At 32.2% G+C, this 9999-nt stretch overlaps 1 long non-coding RNA gene across 2 annotated transcripts; it reads left to right on the forward strand.

Moving 5' to 3' along the window:
• The first annotated feature begins 518 nt into the window (after positions 1–518).
• On the forward strand, positions 519–3612 carry LOC143567342 (uncharacterized). Of its 2 annotated transcripts, none has more exons than XR_013141397.1 (3): positions 519–699; positions 743–2113; positions 2485–3612. It is a non-coding gene; the product is annotated as an uncharacterized LOC143567342 (long non-coding RNA). The 2 variants fall into 2 exon arrangements; XR_013141396.1 differs by having other exon boundaries at positions 743–1781; positions 1869–3612.
• The last annotated feature ends 6387 nt before the right edge of the window (positions 3613–9999 follow it).

The following is a 9999-nucleotide window of genomic DNA, read 5'->3' on the forward strand; positions in this document are numbered from 1 at the left end:
TCTTGAATCTCATCGATTTCAATCCAATTTTAACAGAAGAATCAAGATCCGAAACGGAAGCATGTGAAATTGTTGTTTTTGATTGAGTAAATTATTGTTTTTTCAGTTGTAAATTAAGACTTTGGATTGACATAATTTCAATCTTGCAGGAAAAGATGTTAAAGATGCAGAAGAATCATGTACAAAAAACAGTACTCCGTAATTAAAAAGATTAAATTGTTGATTTCTTATGAATACCCACTATTGTTTTGATATTTTTTATTGGTTTATAATGAATACCCTTTATTTTCTTGATTAAAAGTTCAAATCTTATATTTCTTGTGAGCACACTAGGCGCAATCAACTTGACCTGAATATATTGTATCGCTTTGATTTTACAGCAATCATCATTTCGATCTAGGTTTGTGAGCGTACTCAATAGGCTTGATGGTTGTCGAAATTTAGGTTCAATTTATAAATTCCATCCTAAATAAGCCCCTAAATCATTAAGATCTTTATTTTTTGAAATTACTTTTATATTACATTTTTGCAAACAGGTTTCTTCTTTTAGAGCTAACTGCCTTTGAATTGAAAACTCAAATAAGGCAACACACACAACAAAATCCTCAATATGAAGCCTGAGCTATTCTTATTCGATCAAATATATTTATCCCCCCTATATTTTTGATTCTTTTTTTTGCTTTTACTTTCCCTTTTAAGGCAATAGGGCATCAGCGCAATATGCGCACAATTTAAAACCAAGGTATAGACGCATCCTGTTTTTGTAAATATCATTGCTAACTCTTGACACTTGGTGTTATCAGTAAATGATTTTTTGTAATGTTTGACAGATGGAACTTAGACATATCTTTCTTGGGAAATCTTATTGTAGAAAGTAATCATGCCTTACACTTTGCTAAATCTTCAGAATTATGAAAGAAGGCCATGGACATTATTTTTGGGACGAAGAAGAGGGTCAATGATTTGATTACTGGCTCAATCTAGCTCTAACCACAAGGTAAGTGTGCATTGATGGTTCGAACTCTAAGCCCGTGGGCTAGACTTTTTGAGCCATAAATATTACGATTCTAATGTCATCGGGTTGTAAATTCGTAATGGTTTCAGGATGTTTAGAAATGGGATGCTTCATACCGAAATCAAGATATACTCAGTTCAAACTTCATCTCTTTGTGGCTTCAATCGTTCAACACGTGTTCCTTATGATCTCTTTTTATAGGGCAAGGGTGTGAATAAGTCAAGTCTGAAAGTAAGTTTGTTTAATAAACAAACCCAAGATTCACTTATTGGGCTCGAGTTGGTTCGCGAGACTATTAATTTATATAAGTTTTTATTTAATGTATCAAATATATGTTTCTAAAATAAGTGTTGTCATGCATAGAGTTATGATAAAATATCTAAATAAAATAGGTTATGTAAGAAAAAAAGATTAAAATTAAAATATTTAACGGCATTTTTTATTTGACGTTAAAATAAGTGTTGTCATGCAAAGAGTCATGATAAAATATCTAAATAAAATATGTTATGTGAGAAAAAAAGATTAAAAATTAAAATATTTATATGTTATGTGAGAAAAAAAGATTAAAATTAAAATATTTAACGACATTTTTAATTTGACATTAACACTTTGAATTTTAGGATCCATATCATGGACCAGATCAAGCTATGGGCCTCTCATTCCCTGTATCACGAGGAAGATAAAAGACCTTTGAGTTTGCTAAATATATATAAAGAATTGTTCGAATCGACATGGAATGTTGGTGATGAATCGTTTTTTGTAGCAGGTACACATTTTATATTTTTTCTTGACACTTAAAATGTAAATTTATAAACAAAACTGAGTAGAGGAAATCAACTTTATTTTTATGTAGTTGAGGCTACAGATCCATTCGTGTATGCTTCCGAGTTAGTTGATAAAACTGTAGCAATATGGGACACTTGCACAAGGATTTCTTAACGAGTAAAAGTTATTGCTCAGGTCAAATTTGTGGATTGACCACGAGTGGCAAATTTTCCAACTTTTGAGAAATAATGATAGCTGACCGGAAAAAAGTCAAACAGACCTAAACGCAGACAAATCCAAACGAGCTTTCTCACATTGGTGGTATGGGTAAAGGTAAATCGTTAAAAGAAATAACCGTTCATTTTGTGGGTTGACAGGTTTAATATACCAACTTTAAATGTATTTTATGTCATAAGTTATACATAATGGTAAAAGGGAGATAAGTTTTATACTTTAAACGTAATTTTTTTATATTTTCATTTTGGTTTGTACCTTTCTTTATTTTATTTTAAAGCATTAATATATGAAAAAAATGAAGTAAAATTTTTAACTCATGTCATGTTCAGTCTATGTCTCTGACATGATTTTTTTGGGTCGTTATGTATTCAAGCCGCGCATACTAAGTCATTTTGTATGCTGAGATACTATGTTTGACATATAAGAATTCGTAGTTTCTCTCGACTTATTGGGTGCAAATAGTGCAGAGAATGGTGTGAGAAAACAAGTGAAACCGTGGTTAGAGAATTTGCAAGCCTTGAAATAATATCACTATTCAATATGAATGTGAATGTTCACCTGGTTGGTATCAAGTAGCATCCACTACTGATCAGTATTTGAAATTTCTTCTGTGTGCCATCCCTAATTGTAAGTCTTAAACCTTCATGAATTATGTTATATAAATTTATTTCTCTTTTCACCAGTTCGCATAAAGATAACGTGCTAAGTTTCAATATTTGACTTTCAAGGTAACAATTTTGTTTGTCGTTATTAATTTTTATACCAATTTTTATCTTAATTTATAATATATTTTATTTCTCAAGTTAGTATTTACCATCTCCAATGTGAATACTAAATTGGGGGCGCTATTCAGGTAGCATGGAATAATTAGCTTCTTATCTAATTATGGACATATTCATACAAAACTGGTCAAAGCTTATTGGTCTTGATTATGCACATGTTGAATGAATAACTGAAGCCTGCACGAGCCGGCAACGATGGATCCAGACCTAGGTTCCAATTTTGTTGCCGTTCTTGGTTTTGAATTAGTTCAGACATACCTTGCACGAATCTACAAATGTATCTTCATTTCTTTTAACCTTTTCAAAAGGTAATTGCATTTGACTTTTATAAAGTCAAGTATGTTATATTTTGTGGTGGATTTATCTCATCGAAGAAATTATTATATTTTGCAACAATTTGTTACATGTTTTTATATTTCTTTGCATAAAATAGGTTTGGCAATGCCTTCCAATTTATAGGAGCTTTTGTAATTTATAACGACGTTGACTAGGCATGTAAACGAACCGAACGAACATGAATAGTGGCATGTCCGTGTTTGATCATCTAGCTTAACTATACACAAACACGAACATATAATATAACAGAATTTTTGTGTTAATGTTCGTTCATTAAAAAACTGAGTATGTTCATGTTCATTCGTTTAAATCCTAAACGAACAGTTCTCAAATGTAGCGAACGCTAAGTTAAACGAACACAATAAAACAAACATAAACGCAAATGAACTTTCTATGCAAACAATATAATTATAATCAACCTAAATAAGAAATATTAAATAAATATGAACCAAATTAAATTAATGTATTAAATCTAAACAAACTTTGTTGAAGAATAAAATATCAGCAAAAGTAAAATAAAAAAATTATGCCAAACAATACCTAACAAAACCTGCGTAACACGCGGGCTAAAAACTAGTAATATATATTTCCTTTCAAACCAAGATGTACATGAGGCAGAAAGTACAAACATTAGTATTCATACAAAGTACAAACATTAGTATTGCATATAGTTTTTTTAATATGCGTACCTTATAGAGACATGTACAAATATCAAACATGTGACAAAATATACAAATATCGAACATGAAAGATGACAGTTTGTATTCAATACCTTTAGCATTAGATGGAATATGTACAATTATAAATACAAGGGTATAGATTGAAGAAAAATCACACCAAGCATTAAATTAACTTTTGGAACTTTAAGCTATCAAGTGTACAATAATAAGAAAAACATGCAACTATACGCTACCAGCAATCAAACATAAAATAAACAGAAATATGCGAACTAGCTAGAAGCCATGAAGCATAAATAAATAGAAACATGTGGACTGTAAGCTATCAAGTACATTATAAACTTTTGTTATGTTGATTAAATGTCTTATGAATGGTCATCTTGTAGTCGAATTGATCACTGTTCTCGTATTTTCCAGTAATAGATGGTCAAGAAACATCACACCATCATTGGTGCGAAGGGCTAAATGCATTTAAAAAAACGTACAATCAATTGTCGGACCATACTTTCACAAACCCTTTTAAAAAAAAACTGTTTGGTTAAAATTGTACCCAAGGAATGACATGCATTTTGTAGTTCCAAATAAGAGAAATAATATGTGATTATAAACAAGTGTCTTGAAATACATAATTTTAAATTTTTAAACAATATCTAATGTGGACCAACCTTATGTAGGGGCTGCACTTTGGAACCCGCTATCGGAGCAATTAAGAGGGTTAACTGATTCAGAAACTTCATTCAACATGTTTATAAATCTGACCAGATACGAGGCTTCATGACTGATTTAGAGGTTTTCTTTTATTGATAAACCAATGTTCCGCTCTTTCTTTCCTATAAGTCTTATGATTCGCCTATGACAAAATTTGTTTTGACATTCATCATCATCATCATCATCATCATCATCATCATCATCATCATCATCATCTCGTGTATCCAATTGATCACCGTAATCCATGTATTCACTGCCTTCAGAATAACCAAGGAGTTCTTCATCATCTTCTCATACCAAGTTATAGTTGGATACAAAACTAATGACCACCTGCAACCATCTATTACTTATTTAAAAATTTGGTCACTGGATCTAATAGTTTGTTTTATATATCTCATAGAGATTAGAGAATGCAAAATCAAGAGAACAAGACAAGTTTTTAATAAACCAAGGGTTGATTCATCTCCAGATCGTCTATTTCCATCACCATACCCTGACTAATTTATAATTTTTCTAGGAGATTATTTTTTTATTCTATATTTTAATTACTCTATTCAAATTCAACTTTATCTCATATGTATCGTAGGTCCTAGTGTATTATATTACAAAGATAATATCATACTACTCTATAATCATACATTAAATATTGAAAATTGTGTGATACCAAATATGACATCTCACCTATATAGTAGCTTAAAGTGATATATATTACAATATGGTATTGCAGTTTAATACATCTAGGTATAATTAAGTGCAAGATTAATTTAAGTGTATTATTGTTATATAGTTAAACATAATGGCGTGTTACAGTTCAATTATACAATGTACGTGAAAACGATATGCCAATAAATCTAAGATCCTGTTTTTATCTTGATCTCAAAGTTAAATTTCCGAAGCACAAAGCTTAATACGAGATCATACAAACCCAAATTTGTCACTACAATTTGTATTACAGATTCAACACACATTTAAATATTAATTACACCTAACACTAAACTTAAATCATAAACATACATTCACAATCACATATAGCGTTGGGTAGTAGCCTAAACACAACATCTTCTGTCTTGAGAAACTCACCGCACGAAAATCCACTGAGATAAAAACCCGGCTAAGATCAGATTCAAACACCTTAATTATTTTAACTTAGGAGACTATAATATATGGATGGAATCAGCAACCACATCTTTCTCTCTCCCGCCCAACTTTCTCCTCCTTTAAAAGGCATGACTGGTGTGTATGTGTGTATTTAAAAAAATGATTAGTATTATTTTAATTAATACTTTTGTTAATTAAAAAAATACACACTGCATCTCTTTCATAAACCGCCCAAAGTCCCAGACTCACAGTTTACGAGAGATTCATATTCAAATACGTTTACGCTTTGATTATATATTACATATATATTCATCCCGCATCAGATCACACCATCATTACTCTCAACTCTCAATTTCCATTTCCATTTCTTTTTAGAGATCGATCAATTAGATCGATTAATCGAGAGTCAGATTCATTCATTCGGATGAGACCTACACACGTTCTAATCCGAAGATTATTATCAAATCAAGTGATCACCAACGCAGTATTTGATTTGATTCGTGACCTATGAGGTAATTTCTTTACTGTTTTGCCTTTAATCACTCACATTCATCGCCTTTCAAATTATCGATCGTCTGATTTGCGTGTTTGTTGATAATCCTATTGTATGTATTGAATCATGCTAATTACTACTTAATTAGTTTCGATTTTAGTTAAATACTGAGAATGACTTTTTTCCTTTTTGATTTTTGTTTCTCAATTGCATTCCAAATGATTTTACACTATAAAACTGTTTATCAACTCTGCATCAGCCAGTTTTTTTTTCAATTATTAAACAATTCTAGGGTTGATTGCTGATTTGAAGCTTTTTGAGATGTTAATTTGACCAAAACTAATGTTTTAAAAAGTTATTAAAACTAATGCATTTACACTTTTGGATTCCGAAAGTTTGAAGGAATCATTCAGGAACTGTGTCACTTGCTTTTTGACTCTTTTTTTTTTTCGCTTTAAAACAAGTCAATTCATTGGTCCTCATCATTTGTGACTGTACTTTCCAAATAGTGTATATGTACGGATTATTATTAACTTGATTATTACAAATTCATAGATCTTAAAACATGCTTATGTGCATTATATTAAAGTTAAGATCAGGTAGGTAACTAGTTAACTACACTTGTTGCATTAGGCATGAGCTCGGTCTTATTTGGATCTTTTGCCCCTCCTTTTCCTGTAGCATGTTCATTCAAAAGCATGATAGTTTGTCATTTAATGTATATCAAGTACTGCCTTGTCCATGAGTATATAACATTCACATTTTCTTTCGCGACTAATAATATGTTGAAAAACATAAGAACCGTATATTAATGCACCAAGACGTAATGCATTAAAGATAATCCCTTTAATAATAAGTAGCGGGAGAGAACAAAGCTGGTTACATTCGTGATTCTTAACATATTATTGGGTTTGAAACGAATGTCCTTTTACCACCATCTACCATACTTAATGATAAAGTAAGATCTGGTAAACTATACATGTTACATTAGGCATGAGCTTGGTCTTATTTGGATCTTTTGACCCTCCTTTATCTGTAGCATGTTTGTTCAACAACATGCTACTTTGTCTTTCAGTGTATATAAAGTAGTGTCTTGTCTATGATTATATAACATCCCACATTTTCGTTTTAGAACTAATTAGTAATATGTTGAGAAACACGAGATACCACTTTAGGAAATCTCAGGGCCGGCTTCGAGAATTGGGAAAAAAAATTGGGCCAAATACGAAAAATATTAAGGGTCTTAAGTAAAAAAGAGTATTTTATTAGGTTTATCAATTTAATTTTTAAATTGGTTTCCTTGGTTATCATTTGGGTTGTGTAAAAAAACTAATGCATAAAAATAGCCTTAAACATGTCTCAAATGAGACTAGAACCCACAACTTTTTGGTTGTGAGTCATACCCTTTGCCAATAGACCAAGTTATTTGTTATGTAATTGAATTTAAACATTAAATATATGTATCGTTTTTCATAAGAAAACATATAATTTAAAAAAAAAAATCGGGCCTAGCTGGTAGTGGGACTATGGCCGTCGACCACTAAGCCCCATGCCATATTGCCATGGCCGACCCTGGGAAATCTTTTTTTTTAATGCATACTAGATAATCGTAAGTAGAGGGAGAAACATATGTGGTTACATAAACATCTTGTGTATTACATTTTCTAAGTCACAAAGTAATATGTATAAATGTTTCTTAACATACTGGTTTTCGATGGATTCTCTTTTACAGCCGTACTTATTTAAGAAATTAGTGAATGGAATTAGAGGATGTAATTAGGAAGATGTGATAGGATGAGTGACCACAATACCTAAAAGCAAAAGTGAATTCGTTCGTATATGCCTAATCAAATCAAGAAAGAAAAAAAGGATTTTGAGATGAAGGTAGAAAGGACAAGGGTAGAGGAAGCACATGCCATAGCTAGTAAAGCTTAAATTAGATGGAACACATGAAGTGATGAGTTTGCAACACGACATACCACTGTAGGAAATCCTTTCACTAATTTGGCTTTGTGTCATATGTCATTTCTATTACCCCCTTTTCTTCACAATTTCACCCCATACAAAACCAATCAACTAATAAAGTACAAGTAACACCGTTAAGTCTTCTGCATCCTGACAAGGGTAATTAACCTGCTAATATCACTGTTCATAAGTGATTCCTCAATTTACATGGCTTTTGGTAACTAACATAAAGTCTCATTCTCTACAATTACAAATGAGGAATTCAAATCATGTTTTTATGTAAAGAAAAACTATGGTTTTACAAAAAAGCTTGACAAATTTTAGTGGCCGAGTCTAATTGACTACAACTAGAGGCTCAAGTGTCCAACTCATTTTATTTCGTTTAAAAAGTTTAACTTCAAAAGAGAAACTCCTACAGAATCTGTTTATAGGTTAGTGAACTTCCTTTTATCCACCTAACGCTAACCACGTTATGTCAAAGATTTACCTTTTAATGTAATTAACTAAATATTTAAACAAACATATTAAAAATATTAGTAAAAAGTAAAATAATGCATTTGGAATCTTCACAACGACAAGAGAGCGTGTAAGTCACGTGGGTCCAGGTTGCACGTGCTCATGTGTGCATAACATGAACTTCCAGATTATAAATTATTATTTAATTTCATGGAGTTCACAAAACCATTGGAAATGCAAATAACCAAAATTGCATGGGGAAAAAGGTTTCAATTAATTAATATTTGAAAAATATTCAACAACACTATTTGCCTCTATATATCTTCATTTTCTAGCGAGAGAAAGATATATATATACATAGAGAGAAACTAATAATGTGAGCGTTGTTGGTAGGTTAATTTGATTAGCATTTAGCAACTCCGATGGGCAAAGAAGTAAACAACTGCCCATGTGAACTTCCACCGCGTGGCGTTACGCGACGGAAGCACGGGCAGCCGGTGGAAGTGTCCGGAGAGCCAGAAGTTGGATGCTCCGGCAAGTCCTGCCGGTCATGCACGGCGGCAGTGATCGCCGACTGCGTGGCCGTGTGCTGCTGCCCATGCGCCGTCGTCAACATCTTCACCCTCACTTTCTTCAAACTCCCATGGATGATCGGAAGAAAGTGTTTGAATTTGGGTAGCAAAAAGAGAAACAAGTTAAAGTTAAGACACGATAAGGACCCAAGTGTAATATCGAGGAAAGATGAGGGACTAGAAACGAAAATTGAAAATGTGAAAGTTGAAGAAGAAGCAAAAGAAGAAGAGAGAGTTGATGCAGAGAAAGTTTGGTTAGAATTGTATAAAGTTGATCAATTGGGGTTTGGCAGGGTTTCATTCACAGGGATTCAGTCTCTAGAGTAACAAAATTTGATAAAAAAAAAGAATGCATTGTTAAGTTGTACATTAATTCAAGGGGTGCATTATGCTACATCAAGTTGTAGGTGATGCATTAGAATTTGTACATGTGCAGTTTTTGGGATAGAGTTTGAATTTAGGCAAAGTGTTGTCTAGTAGGTGTTTTGAGTGTATGATGAATTTGGAAAAACATGGGGGAGAATGTTTCACTGTCCCACACCATGGTTACATCAAATTGTACAATGCCACCCTCCGTCATGTTGTCTCTTCAATTCTATGCTACTCTTGGAATTAACTTGTACTATTTTGGGGCAACTTTTATTTACCTTAGTAATAACAACATTAATCATAAACACAAAATATTTACTGGGTAATTACAAACAAGCCACTAAACGAACATGACAGGGTGGGTAAAAGTTAAAAATAGGTTCGGGTGGCTAAAAGATAAAAATGGGTGTTCTTACCAATATAGTTATTGGTTTAAACGTATTATTTATATAAAAGCTATCAAAACTGCATTCGCATGCTAAATTTGTTTTTATGGTGGCGTGTGACACAACGTTAGCCGTGGCCA

Source organism: Bidens hawaiensis, unplaced genomic scaffold, assembly GCF_021521415.1.
Source record: "Bidens hawaiensis isolate Kalapana, Puna unplaced genomic scaffold, B.hawaiensis_p1.1 tig00023392_1, whole genome shotgun sequence".
NCBI classification, from domain to species: domain Eukaryota; kingdom Viridiplantae; phylum Streptophyta; class Magnoliopsida; order Asterales; family Asteraceae; genus Bidens; species Bidens hawaiensis.